The sequence below is a fragment of the Sarcophilus harrisii genome, chromosome 6 (assembly GCF_902635505.1).
Source record: "Sarcophilus harrisii chromosome 6, mSarHar1.11, whole genome shotgun sequence".
In the NCBI taxonomy this organism is placed as follows: domain Eukaryota; kingdom Metazoa; phylum Chordata; class Mammalia; order Dasyuromorphia; family Dasyuridae; genus Sarcophilus; species Sarcophilus harrisii.
The window spans coordinates 198,591,696-198,607,898 of NC_045431.1; the positions used below are offsets into that span (position 1 = coordinate 198,591,696).

At 36.6% G+C, this 16,203-nt stretch overlaps 1 protein-coding gene across 14 annotated transcripts in view; it reads left to right on the forward strand.

Annotated features, from left to right (window-relative positions):
* Positions 1-16,203, forward strand: part of SOX6 (SRY-box transcription factor 6) — a 633,323-nt gene that overhangs the window by 357,527 nt on the left and 259,593 nt on the right. The window lies entirely within an intron of this gene.

Genomic DNA, 16,203 nt, shown 5'->3' on the forward strand with positions numbered 1-16,203 from the left:
ACATGTACACATATATGCAAATAAAGAAGTAAATAACAAGACATTACAAGAGGGTACTGACAAATCTGGGATATCAGAAAAACAACCTATGTGTAGGAATTGACAGCTAAGCTATAAGAACATAGAAATTCTAAAAGATGGCTGACTTTCTTGGAGGACTTCAAATAAAGGGTTACATTTCACTTCATACTCCTGACTCAGATTTTAACTACGCCGTTAATCTTTTTGTTATTTTTTTTCCCTTACAAAACACAACTTTGCTACATTTCACATTATGTTTTATTGGGTCTTGCATACATGTTCTTCCTATCATGGGTGTGGTTGTTCCCTTTCTATTCTCTGTATCAGATACAGTCAGATTCCTTGCTTAATGATTCACCTAGGAGAAAACCTCTTTTTCTATTCTGATACTGTGATCAGGACTTGGGGTAAAGGGTAAGAAGCTGAAACACCTGATGTGATATCTTTGGGAATGCCAAATCTTACAGTCATTTGAAATTGCTGATGTGACATCCAGTTGGAGCCCTAGCTGATTCCATGCCATTAGTGCCACCCATTTGCCAAATTTTAAGTGGAAAATCTCAATCACAGAGCTTGTCTCACAACCTTGCTGTGTCCATTGAAACAGCTCTTACATTTTTTTCTGTTTTCAAGAGGACTGATAAATGGGTGGAATATGTAGAGAGCAGTTTTAGATGGGGAATTGCCTTAAGATAGCAGTAGATTACAACGAATAATTTATTATACAGTGAATTTTAAAGAAGCTGACTAAACATACATTTACAACTATTTACACTTAAAATGAATGTCTATGATATGTCTATAATAACAATAACTGATATTTATAAAGCACTCTATAATTTTAAAAACTCTTTGGATACATTAACTTACTTGATTTATCCAATATCTCTGTGATGTTAGTCCTATAGATATTATTTCCCCAATTTTACAGATGAAGACACTGAGGCTGGGGAGTGACATTAAGTGACTTGCCCAAGATTAAGCAGCTAGTATTTGTGGGAAGCTGACTATGTCACCTAGTTGCTTCATCAGATGGAGATGATTTGACAAGTTGGAAAAGAAAAGGGAGGCCATCCAAGTGAGGAGACTAGTCTGATCAGAGCAGAGGTTTGTGTTGAGGAGCAGTAAGGAGATAGGGTTGGAAATATATGGTGAGAATGTTGAAATGCCAGGATTAGAAGTTCAGACTTTATTTTGTTGACCATAGGAAGACATTAGTGTTTTTTGAGTAGGACACTGATGTAAAGAAAGTGATTTCTTTGGAATATCAATATGTTAAGGGTTTCTAATGGGACATCTTCTATGCTGATGACAGCATAGAGTACATTTCCCAAGAGCTCTCTACCATTCATTCCACTGCTTAGGTAAGGCAGAACAAATATTACTGTGTTTATCTGATGGGCAAGAACCTCTTTGCATTGAGCTTGGAAAGTATACAATTGTATTAAAATGATATTCATGTTTACTTTTTTATTTAAACAACTTTTTTCAGTAGAAAGAGCACTGGCTTGGAACCCAGTGATTGGGCTCTGCCACCACTTAAATGTGCATGACTTTGGCTAAGTAATTTTGTCTCCTAGAGCCTCGATGTAATCTTCCACCAAATAAGGATGTTGAGGTGGGGAATGGAACAAAAAATCATTAAGGTTTTTCCTTCACTCTCTTTGCTTTACTCTATGCTCTCTCCCTCGATGATCTCATCCACCTCCATGAGTTTAATTATCACCCCTAATACAAATGATTTCCAAATCTTTATTTTTGCCCCAGCTTCTACCAAGAGCTTCAGTTCCGTCTTTCTAACTGATTCTGATTGCCATTTCAAATTCAACATGATGAAAATTAAACACAATTCGCCCCCAAACCCACCCTACTCCATAACTTCTCAGTTTCTGTTTTTGGCAATTATCATCATTCCAGTCATCCAGACTCAAACTTGGAGATATGTTTGACTCCTTTCGTCCTCATCTCACATCACTAATTGCTGACTCTTATGGCATCTCCCTTCCCACGGTCTCTCTCAACAATCCTACTTCCTGCCTTCCTGGTCTGACTGCAACTATCCTTGTTCATGTGACCTGAATTCAAGACTTGGTAAACTTCCAGTGCCCTAGAAGTGTGAGGTCTTATTTGTATTCTCTCATAAATTACTATAATAGGTTACTAGCTGGTCTTTCTCCTTTTAGTTTCTTCTTCTTCTCCTTTGCCCTGCTGCCTGTGGAATCTTTTAGAAAGATTCCACATTTAGAAAGAATATTTCTAAAAGGCCTTGGGACGTTTTCTACTGAATAAATCCAAAGTGTCCAATTCTGATCCTTGAGGGCTTTTATACTCTGCCTCCAATCTATTTTTTTTTCCCGGCCTTATCTCATATTAATTTCTATCCCATCCTCCTCTATCTGGTCTAACCCCAATCAAGCTATTGTGCTGTCCATTCATGCCTCCTTTATGCCTAAAAAGGATTCCTCCTATCTCATCTGCATGAGATGAAATCCTTCCCTTCCTTTGAGTCCCAGCTCAGACACTCTCAATTTTGATGATATCTCTTGTGAAAGTGAGTGTTCCCTCTTCCATTTTCTCCTCCATGCTTTTCTCTCACCATATTTATTTGTAAATAATAACACATCTTTACTATAAGGTTGTAAACTTTTTGAAAGTACCATCTGTGTTTGTTCTTTTTGCTGAGGTTTGTACCAGGAGGCCCTTAGTGAATGAATATGTCCAGGCCCTTCTAACTGACATCAAGTGACACATCCTCACCTTTCTCCCATTCTCCTTTTCTGGAAGCTTGAAGGAGTTAATTTTGGACGGACTGTACTCAGAGATCCAGGTATTATGTCACTTGTGGAAAGCAGAGAAGAGACTCCAAGACTATAAGAGTGAATATTCCATGTATAAAGGCATGTAAGGAATTCTTTTAAAAGGCATCAAAGAATTTGATAGATTAAGAACAAAAACAAAAAGCAAAGCAGGAGAAGCATCCAGAATATAATGTTAAGAATCTCAAAATTGACATTAGGTGTAATGTTATTCAGAAATATGTTATTTTTCTTCTGATTGCGTAGAAGCCTAGCATCTGAATACCCTACTTACATCTTAGAGAATTATTTCATATATTATATATATTATTATATTTCACATATTATTATATTTCACTTAGGAATTTTTCTATCTGTAGTCAGGCAGCATAAAAATCTAGTGAAAGTAGCATGAAAAGTGCCTTCATTGGAGGATGGTGGAGGTAGGAATCTCCCTATGATGGGGAAAATAAGACCCCAAAAAGATGTTTTGAAATTACTGCTTAATGGAGATAACCATGAAGGGTTGGGGGTGTGTGATTGGCAGGGGGCAAGGGAAGAGCTCATCCCAGGCCTCTATCTGATAACTTCCTATTTTCATGAATCATTCTTACCAGCTCAGTGCAATGTGTTGTCCTAGCTGCTGAAGGACTGAGAGCTGAGTGCACTCCAGATGTGGCACCCTAAGGCAGAGCTCTGATCTCCTCACCTTAGTTGTGGTTCATGTATTTGCACATAGCATGTATGTATGGACACATACACACACATATTCACAATGTCTCATTTAGCAAGATGCTCATGGAATTAACATTTTCCTGGAAGATCCAGATCTGCCTTAATGACCAAATAGTTTTAAGGCAGCCAGCAGAAGTGAATTTTACAGGAACCAAATCTATTTCTTCACACCGATCCTGCCTGTTTTACTTGAGTACTGAGTCATTAGCATGTTTATAATAGTTCTAATTTAGCACAAAATTTTCTGAATTTTATCCTTGAGTCATTTACAAATTGTTCATATTGAGTAAACAAAGGAAACAGATTGCATTTTATACTTAGTAATTTATCTGAAAGCAGAGGGGAGGGTTAATTGTTTGAAAGTTTTGCTCTGTTTGGGGAAGTAAGCCTCCTCTTGCATTGCTTGGCATACAATGCATTTCCCCCCACCCACATTTCTGGAAAAAAAAATTTGCCATGGAGCAAAATGAAAAATGAGGAGCAGGATGGGACTGGCCCCTCCTCGAGGGGCGTGGGGAGCAGAATTGGAGCTGGCACGGGGTGAACTCCAACAGTTGGTGCATTCCTTAATGATCCAGTGCTAGAGAAGTCCAGCTCTCCCTGGCCCAGCATCTGTGTTGATGTTGATATCAGCGCCCCACTGTATGGGAAAAGCATGCTTTCTCTCATTGCTTGGCTAAAAATAGCGTGGAATATAGCATTGTATGAGTTATTTTCGGATAACAAAAACATTTAGGGGGTTAAAGGTTTGCCTTCTTGATTGAAAAAGGTCAGTAGTATAGCTTATCCTGCTTTTTCAGACTGAATTTTTTTTTCCTTGAGTTTGCAGCCCATTCAACTCTGCTCAGAGAAGCTGTTTTAGGTCCATTTGGTTCGGCCTGCCAAACCTACTCCTTAGGTTGGCTTTCCCATCAAGCTTTCTCATAGCATACAAGGCTGGTCTGGAAGGAAGGGACCACCATCTTCTACACCTTTGTAAAACTCTCCTATGGAAATTCCTTTGGAAAGGGGTGGAGACGGAGGCGGAAGTCAGGGAGCCACTGGGTATGTTATTGTGAGTTCAAAATGAAACTGGCACATTTTTAGTGTCTAATTATTTTTAGTGAGCTTGGAGAGTTTTAATTAAAATTTAAGAGAGCCCTCTAAGCTCTCCAAGCTCCAATTTTCTCATACTGTATTGTGGCCCACTTGTCACCAAAAAAAAAAAAAAAAAATGTACAGTAAGGCTCATGCCGAGTCTTGCAGTCTTTGTGGTTCTGATGAAAACTACAGTACAAGAATTGCTGAGAAGACACAAGGACTTTTGGACAGGTCATCATTGAGCTTGGAGACAGTCAGGCTTGTTCATGCTAGAGAGTTGGGATTCCTGCCTGAATAAAACAGAAAAGGAAGCATCTAGTGATTTATTAGGGGACTTAGAAGGCAGAGGGCGAACCACACAAAAGAACAGAAACTGTTGCTTTTCACTCGGAAACATTTGAAAGAGATTCACCATGTCATTTTTCTAATGAGTTAGCATTCCTAATTCTAAGTATCTCTTTGAGGCAAAAGAATAATGGTGTGTGTGCTCATGAGTAAAGGATTTGAAAGTTCAACTAAGATGGTTACCATTTCTTCCCTACTCCTCCCCCACCCCCTTTGCATTTTAGCAGTAATCTGTCTGACTCTGTCTTGCTTCTATTTTTTTTTTTATTCCAGTTTAAACATCCCATCTTCATATATGGTAAACAGCCTTGTTAACCGAGAGCAATTGTGAAAGGTTCCCTTCAAATCATTGTTGAGTCTGGGAAGGCAGTCTCTCAAATGCCTTCACTTCCAATTTTCTCTTATGCTATAAGCATTAATTATTAGCAGATGAAAGCAAGGAAATTCACCAGGCAATGATGAGGCTTCCTGGACCTAGTCTATGTGGGGAGATTGAAACCCAGGTACTCACACAAAGTAAACATTTCTCCGCAACCCAATATTCTGCCTTCGGGCTGGTTTTTGATTAGTTCTGAATTATACCCACCTCTATTATTGCAACCAAAGTTTATTGAAAAAGTAAGAAATATATAATTGGTGTGTGAGAGCAGAATAAAGAGAGCCATGGTGACCCACAATATACTCTCAAGACTTTTGGCCAGTTTTCTGTCTTTGAAATAAAAGGTAATAAGCACTGTGGTTCAACATTTGAATTTTGTTTACTCCTTTTTTTTTGTTTTTCAAAATCTACCAAATCATAAAGGTATCAATTGTTGACATCCAAGCTCATTATTTCAAAATAAGTTTGCTACTTTTCCTTTTGCCCCTGAGATAAATTATGGTTTAATTTGGACAGATATATTATTGTGACTGAAGTCCGTGGTACTTTTTTTTTTTTTTTTTTTTTTTTTTTTTTAATGATATAGAGCTGTGCTAAGTAGTTCTTTATCTCAAGGAAATCTGGAAGGCAGATATTTCCACAAAGGCTTGCAGTCTCACTGCTATTTTTCAGCTGAAGAAAGCTCCATCAGTCAGGATCTCCATGACTTGCCTTATATATACTCATGGAGTTTAGAAACTTGAAGGGATGTATAAGGGTCATGAGTACCATCCCCTCCATTTGACAAATGAGGAAACCGAGGCCTTGGGGGGATAAGGAGTGATATGTCTAAGGCTTCAAAGTAAGATGGCAGTGCCCCAGATAAAAAGTTGGACCAGACTGCCATACCATTTTATGAATGTTACCCACACTGCTATGTATTATTAGTTGCTTTAAAGTCAGCTGCATGGAACATAGAGATCTCTGCAGAATACTTCCAAGAGAATTTTTGGTTACTTAATGCTTTTCATTAAGGAGCCCATGTGGCTTCTGAGTTAAATTCAGTCTGTGCTGTCCTACTCCTTGGTGTGAATGCTGTGCAAACTTTGTTCTTTTTACTGTCTTTAGCTTTTTAGTTTTGCTGCCTTCTATGCATGATCAGAACATGATAAAGCCTCAGAAGTTGCTTGGGGAAGTTGGTGCCCTGTTAATGAAATGGAAGGATATGTCACAAGGGATCCTTATCTATGATTAGTGTCCACACCTTGCTTTTGTTTTGAATGAGATTTAATTTTATTCATTTTATATATAATTGTGTCTCGACTGTTCATTAATTCATCCCAAGATACAGAAGTATGATCAATAGCAGCAAAGGAAACTTAGGGCTCTTCTTTAATTTAAATATACTCCTTTTCCTGATCTCCTGATGCAGTGGAAAGAGAAGACGTGAGTTCAAATGTTAACTTTGTCTCTTACTTAGTTAGTACCTTAGAGACATCACTTTCTTTCTCTGGGTCTCAGTGTCCTAATCTGTACATTAAGGAGATTGGCTTCAATGATCTCCTGTGCCCTTCTTGAATTAAATCTATAATCCTATGAGATCTATTTCTTATCCCTCTCCACTTACAACATGGACTGGATGACCTCTGGAGGTTCCCTCACTCTAGGACTCCATGTTTCTGGGTTCTGCCTCTTACTAGTGTGACGTGGTACAGTCTACTTTAACTTTTATGATTTTAATTTCATCTTCTCTCAAATCAGAGTGTTGGATTAACCAATCTCTAAAGTTTTTTTTCATTTTAAATTCCATGATTTGAGCTGGGTGAGTTTAAAGGTAGATAAAATGGCATAAATAGCTTTCTTTAAAATTTTTTTTTTTTTTACTGATATCTCTTGTTTTTAACACTATACTCATTTTGTAATTTATACCCTTAATTTTTAACAAAGGAAAGAATTAAACAAAACTGGCTAGGCAAGGTAACTATGTCTAACAATATATGCAAAATTCTATACCTGTAGCCTCCCACTTCTCTACTAAGAGGAAGGATCAGTAATTTATTACATGTTCTCTGGAGGCTGGATTGGTCATTGGTTACTCTTTAGTGTTGTTCATGTTTATATTATTTTAGTCAGTACATATTTGACTTTGCTTACTTTATTTTGGATTAGTTTGTGCAGGTTTTCCCAAATATGTCTCAGTCCTCATATTTGTAATTTCTTATGATGCAATAATACTCTATTAAATTAACACAACATGGTCTGTTCAGCTGTTCCCCAAGCAATAGGCAGCTGCTTTGTTCTGCTCATTTGTGAATTTGGCAGGATTGCACATATTGATCCAAGTTCAAATCCCACCTTTGACGTTTGCTAACTGACTGGACCCTGGTTGAATCAGTTAAGCTGTCTGAAGCTCAGTTTTCTCATTTACAAAATAGATATAACAATAACATCTACCACATAGGATTATTGTGGATGTCAAATGAGATAATATATATAAAGATTCTGCCCTGATACCTCTTTTCTTCTCTTTCAATATTCTCTCTGGGTGAATTCATCAACTCCTAGTGGTTCAATTAGCATCTTTATTCAGATGGCTCCTAGTTCTACATAGTCTCTCAGGAGCTTCAGTCCTGAATCAACAACTGCCTTTTGGACATTTCAAATGGGATGTTCCATAACTATTTCTCATTGAGCTTGTGCAAAAGAAGAACTCATCTTCCCCCAAAATGCATCTCTCTTCTACACTTCGTTATTTCCATTAAGGATACCACCATTCTTCTAGTTACTCAGATTTACAACTTTGTATTACCTCAACTCGTTCTCACTCTCTTCCCATCATATCCCATTAGTTTCCAAGCTGCAACGGCTCCTGTATCTGTTCCCTTATCACCCCCCCCATCATTTGTACTATTGTTATAGCCTTCTAATTGATTTTGCTCCCTCACATCTATCTCTTCTCTAAGCAACCCTTTATATAGCTTCCATAGCAATATTCCTAAAGTACAGGTCAACTTTGTCACTCCTCTCCTCAATAACTTCAATGGCTCCCTGTGAACTCTAGAACTATTGTTCTGGCAGTTAAAAACTCCAGCTTCAGCCTAACTTATTACTCTAATTATATAGTATAATAATTATATATAGTAGTTATATACAATATATAGTATATACAATGTACAATATATAGTAGTTATATATATAACTACTATATATTGTTATTATACTCTTTGGTCTATTCAAAGGGACTTCACTGTTCCCCAGAGTTCTCACCTCTGTTCTGTTGCACAAGTTGTCCCTTATGCCTGGAATACACTCCATTCTCAACTTCTTTTTCTTTTCTTTTTTCTTTTTATTTTAATAATAGCTTTTTTATTTTTCAAAATACATGCAAAGATAGTTCCCAATTTACCCTTGCAAAACCTTGTGTTCCAAATTTTTCTCCCTCCCTCTCCCCTCTCCTAGATAAGCAAGTAATCCAATATAGGTTAAACATGTGCAATTTGTCTAAACATATTTCCACATTTATCATGCTGCACAAGAAAAATCTGATCAAAAAGAAAAAAAATGAGAAAGAAAAAACAACAAAAGTAAACAACATCAAATAAAGGTAAAACACTAGTCTTTGATCCACATTCAGTCCCTAAAGTCCTCTCTCTGGAAGCAGATGACTCTCTCTATTACAAATGTGTTGGAATTGGCCTGAATCACCTCATTTCAGTCTCTTTTTCTTAGAAGTCAAATAATTTTCAAAGCTCAAGTCAAACACCTCTTTCTACAAGAGCTCTTTCCTGATCATTCTCAGCAGTTTGTGCTTCCTCACCACCCTATTATCTCATATTTATTTTGTATATATCTATATATGCATGTTATACATATTGGCTCCCTGATAATAATACAAACTTTTTGAATTTAGGGCCTATTTTATTTTTGTTGTTGTAACCCTAGCATGTAGCCCAGTGCCTGGGATATAGTAGATGCTCGCTAGAAAAAAAATAAAAAGTTGCTGATTAATTGATTAATTAAAAGGCTTAAATCTTAAAATGCTATATAAATATCAACTATTATGGGGGCTGTTATTATTGTTATTGTCCTAGCAGTAGAGGCCATCAGTGAATGATACTAAGAATTTTCATAGCCTTTTATAGAAAGTTGCCCAGTTTCTTTTCAGCTTGAGCCTCCCCCTCTATAAAACGGAGGCAGGGAAAAATAGACTAACTCAGAGATTGGTGCTGAAGCTTAATTTTCTGTTATTAATATAAAACACTTGGTAGTTGTCAAACATTATTTCTTGTATAGGTTTTCTTTAACATAGTGGAAAAGGAAAGAATGGGAATTTATTGTGAGTTGTGTGACACTTGAAATATTTGTTCTTGATGGCCGCATAGTTTTGTTTTTCTCCCATGATGTCTCAACACATATTCCCTGGGGCTCCTGAAAATTTCAGGCATATTTATAGAAATGAGAGACATATCATAGACTGTTTTACATGTCTGCCTAGTTTATGAATTTTCAGTGAAATTTGCTATCATTATTAATAAATCCCATGCTTTTGTCTTCTGTCATTGGGTAGATGTATCCAATTTGGATTGTATGCAAAGGAACTGTTTTAGCATTTGTATCAGTAATAATTATCAGCTTAGTATATTGTTACAAAATGTTTGGAGAGTAGCTTTATAAAAATAACAAGGCTGTGGAATATATCAAGATGAAGACAGCTCAGTTGATCATATTTATTACTGATAGGGGTGTTATAAATATAGCACTCTGTGCTGTAACATTTTAGTATGTCTCAAAAAGTCAGACCCAATTTGAAATAATAATCTCTGACAGTCTTGGCTTTGAAGATTCGCTGCTGCACTCTCAAACTTGCGTTTTTTTTTTTTTTTTTTTTTTTTTTTTTTTTTGTTTTTTTTTTTTAATGTGTGACTCGAACATAAAAACCAAACCTGTACAGAGTGCAAAATGCCCACACTGTTTCTGAATTTCAAAGAATGCAGTGAGAGTAGTTTGGGTAAATTAAAGACAATTGGAAACTATGCCTTCTTGCCTTTGTTGGAAGGTCATTCAGAGTCCAGTTCCTGATTTCTGGGGTAGATCACTTGTTGGAAGTAATGTGGATTTTTAAGGGAAAGGAAGAAAAGAAGGAAGAGACAGAGGTTGGAGAGAGAGAGAAAGAGAGGAAGGGGGAAAGAGAGGGGACAAAGAAAGAGAGGGAAAAGAAAGAGTAGAAGGAGAGGGGGGGAAGGGAAAAGGAAAGGGAGGGCTGGGGAGGGGAGGGAGGGGGAGAGAGAGGAAAGGAAGAAAGAAAGGAAGGAAAACAAAGGAAGAAAAATAAATGGAGAAAGTTAAGAAGAAAAAGAGGGAAAAAATAGAAAAAAATCAAGAATGGATGGGAGGGGAACCTGCTTTTGATAGAATCAAGCTGACTTCCATTTGGAAAGGATTTGGGGTCTCATCTGTGAGAGACAGCTAGCAGGATTTTTCTCCATCACCCACCTCATGACACTTAGCTGGATTCCATCCATTCTTTGGCTGATTGATCATGCCATGGACAAATGTTAATTGTTTTCATCAACGCTTTCCAATCATGAGTATTTTTTCATCTCTTACCTAGAGCTCACCTTCTCTTTCAGTGACTTATTTATCTTCCAACAGTCTTTTAGAGGCCACCTTGACCATGCTGTCATCCGACAAACTCAAGAAATAAGTTAAAGTGATATTCGCTAGTGGGAGTGGGATAACTAGAAAGGGGAAGAGGTTGAGGATTTTATGTGTGTATGTGTGTGACCACCTGAAATCTTATTTTTTTAAAAGAAAGCTACCAAAATATCATTACTTTGGATTGTAAAGTATTATGACTGTTCTTGAAAAGAATACCTTCTTTCTGTGAGTGATTTTATTTATCTCCATGTTCTCAACTTTTACCTTTATACATATATACTCAGAAGTATTTTTGATTCTTTCAGCCAATTTCAAGGTATTTCTAATGTGGGATCATCTGTTTTTACCCCATGATCAAAGAATTTCACTCCTTTCAAAATGATTAAGGACCATTTCACATCTTTGATTGATTAATAGATTGTTTCATTCATTCCAGATGTTTAAGCTGTCTATAATTATAATAATTTGGGTGGAGGTAGGAAAGGCATCCTCACACTTATTAGTACTTGTTTCATTCTGTTTTTATATTCTTAGTGCCTGACATAGCACTATATGAGATACTTAATAAGTGCTTGATTGCTGACTCCCAAATCAATATCTCCAAACTCCCTTGTGAGCTCCATACCTACCTTTTCAATCTCTTATAAACTATCTTGCCAGGATGTTCTAAAGAAATCTCAAAGTTGACATAGCTAAGAAAAAGCTTATTGTTTACCCCAAAAACTCACTCCTTTTGAGTTCAATTTTATTAAGCCTTAGCCTATGTTTGCAATTTAAATCTAGTTCTTTCTTTTCCCTTACCCTATAACTCTACATTTCCAGATCTTGTTAATTCTGCCTTCATAATATTTGATGTTAATTATTTCTTTTCTATGTCCATTATCAGCAGGTATGCATGTATACATACATACATACGTACATATTTAAGACCTTGATAATAAATATATACTTATGTGTATATATATATATATATAAAGACTAGATTACATGTGTGTGTGTGTATGTATATATATATATATATATATATATATATATATATATACACATATTAAGCAAGTCACTTAAGTTTGCCTTACTCTATTGGAGAAGGAAATGACAAAGCACTTCAGTATTCTTGTCAAGAAAATCTCAATGATAGTATGGTCCATAGGGTCATGAGTCATATACAACTGAATGAGTGAACAACCACAACAATATACATATATTTTTATTACCAGCAGTATCACTGCCTTAACATTTTCTTCACCTCCATTCTCTTTTTCCATCCATCCAGTGACAATCTACCCTTCATATTGATAGGACAATGACCTTTCTTATGTATATGTCTGATCATGGACACATAGACTAGAGCCAACAGGGTTGTTAGAGGTCATCTCACTTCAACCCCTTCACTTTATAGATCATGTTCTGTTCTATGTTTTTTAGCATTTCTGTTGTCCTTGTTCATCATTTAAGACCTTCTGTGATCTAGTACTAAATTCTCTTTCATTGTTTGTTATTCTGAAACTATAGTCCAGCTGTAATGTTAACTCTTTTATGAAACCTCTGACTTCCTCCCAGCTGACAACCACCTTCCTTTTACATATCACAGAGTATGTTATTTTCCAATCTTTGGTTGCATTTATCATGTTAGTACTTTGCATTATAATCATCTATATGAACCATGTCCCAGTTAAGAATAGGGATTAGGTAATGACAAGACACAAAGTTGGTGTTCTCTGTGAGGAAGAGAGGTCAGTTTAGACTATAGACTATAATGAGGATATTATTATATAATTGGGCAGGAGGTAAAAGTTGGGACCAAATTAGGAAAATCTTTGAAAGACAAACATAGAAGTTTACAATTTATATATATTTTTAGAATTATACAAAGCAATATATTGAAAGCACTAATTTATAAACCATTTAACACTATATAAATACCACTTATCATTATTATTGCCATAATTATTGATATTATTAGTATATCCTAGAGGAAAGCCATTGAATTTAAGATAGGAAGACTGTCAGATCCTATGCTTAAGGAAAATCACTTTGACAGCTGTGTTAAGGTTGAGTTAGTAGAGAGACTTGAAGCATGAACTGATTGGGAAGCTTTTCCAAAGTCTAGGTAAGAGATGATGAGGACCTGAATGAAGGTGGTATTTTTGTGAGCAGAGAAAAGAGGTCTGATATAAGAGATGTGAAGGTATAAATAGTAAAACTTGGCAATGGATTGGATATGTGAGGTGAAGAAGAATGAGGAATTGAGGATCATGCTGAGTTTGTGAATCTATAAGAACTGAATAATGGTAATACCCTTGAACAGAAATAGGGAAATTTGCTAAGACTGTTTTGGGGGTATATATAAGAGGTTATCTTATCAACAGGTGTTGACTTCTTGATGTCTCTGGGACATGAAATGCATTTCAAAATCTCCAATGGTTGGTGATGGATATGTGAAGCTGAAACTCCAGAAAGAAACTAGAATTACATATATAGATCTATAGGTCATTTTTATTTCTTCAGGTACTGAGGAAGACCTGAGGTCAAATCTGGCTTCAGACATGTTCTAGCTATGTGACCCTGACAAGTCACTTAACTTCAGTTTCTTCATCTGTAAAATGAGCTGGGGAAAGAAATGGCAAACCATTCTAGTATCTTTGCCAAAAAAACCCCACATGGCATCACAAAGGGTTAGATACCAACCACAGGTCATTTGCATAGACATGATAATTTAATAGAAGCAATTAATGAGGTGACTTAACTGAGAGTTTATAAAGAGAAGAGAAGCAGCTGGAGGAGGGAATCTTGGAGAACATCTAATTAGAAGGCATGGTATAGAAGAAGAGCCAGGGAAAAAAAGAAGGAAAACCAGGAGATAGCATCATAGAAACATAGAGAGCAGAAGGTATTAATAGAGAGCAATTGGAGTGTAAAATGCAGCAGAAGGTCAAGAAAGATGAGAGCTAGAAAGTCTATCGGATAAGGCAGTTAAGTGATCCTAGAAGGGGAGATAGTAAGCAGAGGAGAGAAAGTCTGTGTGAGATAGAAAATCAATTAGGGAGGCATAAAGGATTGCCTTGTTGCTATGGGGTCTAACTGAGGTTAAATAACATAATTTGTAGTGAGCCCAGTGAGTAAGGTTGTGTGAGTTCCTCCATGTGAATAAGAAAGGGTGGGAGGGGAAGGGATGATTGATATGAATGAAAGAATGTTTATTATGGGTCAGACACAGTACTAAGGACAAATTCAACTTAGTCTTTAGCTGGGGTAGAGACACATCTAGATGTAGGGTTAACAGAAGGTAAGAAGTGGAATGGAATAACCATCACAAAAGCAAAGGTAGCAGTGATTTCAGTGGTCCTCTGTTGGGCCAGAAATCTGAACTTGAAACAAAGGATTCTTACAAGGTACTAAGTCAGTGGAATTGATAGAGACAATAGTTATCTAATTTATTATTTAATTTAGCATGTTTCAGTATGATTGATTTAACTCTACAAGGAGATGTTATGGACCAGAACTTGAAATAAGATACTAAGTGGAATTGAGGAGACAATGGTTAAATCTAGTTTAACATTGATTTAATCCTACAACAAATAATGGCTTCCTAGTGATATAATGATTGTTGTATACTCAGTGTGGGGCATATAAAGGAGAAGCTCTCAGGGCCAGAAAGACAGGCCCACTAGAAGCTCTCAGAGGCTGAGACAGATTCATTCCATCGTCCACCTTTGTGGTGGTTGCAGGCTGAAGCACTTTGGATTCGGAGAGATTCAGAGGGCAGAGAAGGAGGCAGGAGCTCAAGCTCTGGGAATCAAGGAGAGAGATAGGCCTGTAAGAAAGATAATGGGGCCCCAAGAAAGGAGACAAGACTTGGAAAGAGACAATAAAGGATTTAGACTTTAACCCCTGGCTGCACTTGTGGTGATTACTGAACTGAAATGAAGGCTGCTCCCAGAGACCCCAAGAAAACCCAACAAGAGAACATTACAGTCCTCCTAGAGAAAGACAGGGAAGCAGTGAGGAGAGTTGAAGTACAATCACCCAGGTAGGACAGCCTGGGAATGTGGAGCCAAGGTGGTCAGCTCCTTCCATCAATAGCATGTGGTGGGAGCTAGCCAAGTTTGGACTTTAGAAAAGGATCAATAGTGATATGAACAGGGCCCAAGAGTTCCAAGAGCAGAGGCTAGTGTGGTTAAATTGATGAATTTTCAGATTAAGATTGAGAAAGTAAAGTTGTAACTGGGAGAAAGTTCTCAAGGTTAGAGGAGTTGTTGAGTCCCTCATTGGGAGAAGCAATTTAAATACTACCTATTCCTGAAGGAGCTCTTTACCTCTTTGGGGTCATAGGCCCCTTCCACAATCCAGGGTTGTTTTTTCATATCCTCAGAATATGAGTTTCTTGCCATAGTCATAACGGAGGGAAATATATCATTTGTAAGTGACTAGTGAAAATAAAGATGTAATTTTTCTCACCACTCATGTTCATGGACACTTTGAAATCTATCCTTGGACATACCTACTGGGATTATGTGGATTTAAAGTCAAGAACCCTGGTTCTATAGAAAGCTTTTCTTGATTTAGTGTCCTTTCTTCATCATAACCTTATATTTCTCAATGGAAGATGAAGAACCTGTTTTTATAAGAACAGATCTGTTGGGCCATTTACATAAAAAGAGTCACAGTCCCTTTCCCTTAATGGTGAGCTCATTCAACTTGACTTACATTTCTTTTAGCTTCTCTCTCTAAGTGGAAACTTTTGTTTGTTTTTTTTTTTTTTTAATCAAGATTTTCCTTTCCTTTTTTTGAAGGACTAAATATTTTGAAATTGATTGTCTTCTATAAAGTCCTGCCATTATTTCTCTTAAGCTTTAAGAGAATTAAAGCAGTTAACATATGATATGGAAACTCACTGAAAGGAAGCATTGAGATGTCTGCTTCCCTTTACAAAAATATAAGTATACATATTCACTGGATATTAACAAAAGGATGATAAAAATGCCAAATGATAGGTACCTTTTTTACATAAGCTACATTTGAAATATAAAAAATGAAGCAATTAAGATCAAATTTTTTGGTATTTTCAGAAATTAAAAAATTCTTATCAATAGTTGATAGTCAAATATTTTCACTTAGTCTTTAGCTGGGGGAGAAACACATCTAGATGTTGGCTTAATAGAAGGTAAGAAGTGGAATGGAATAACCATCACAAAAGCAAAGGTAGCTCTA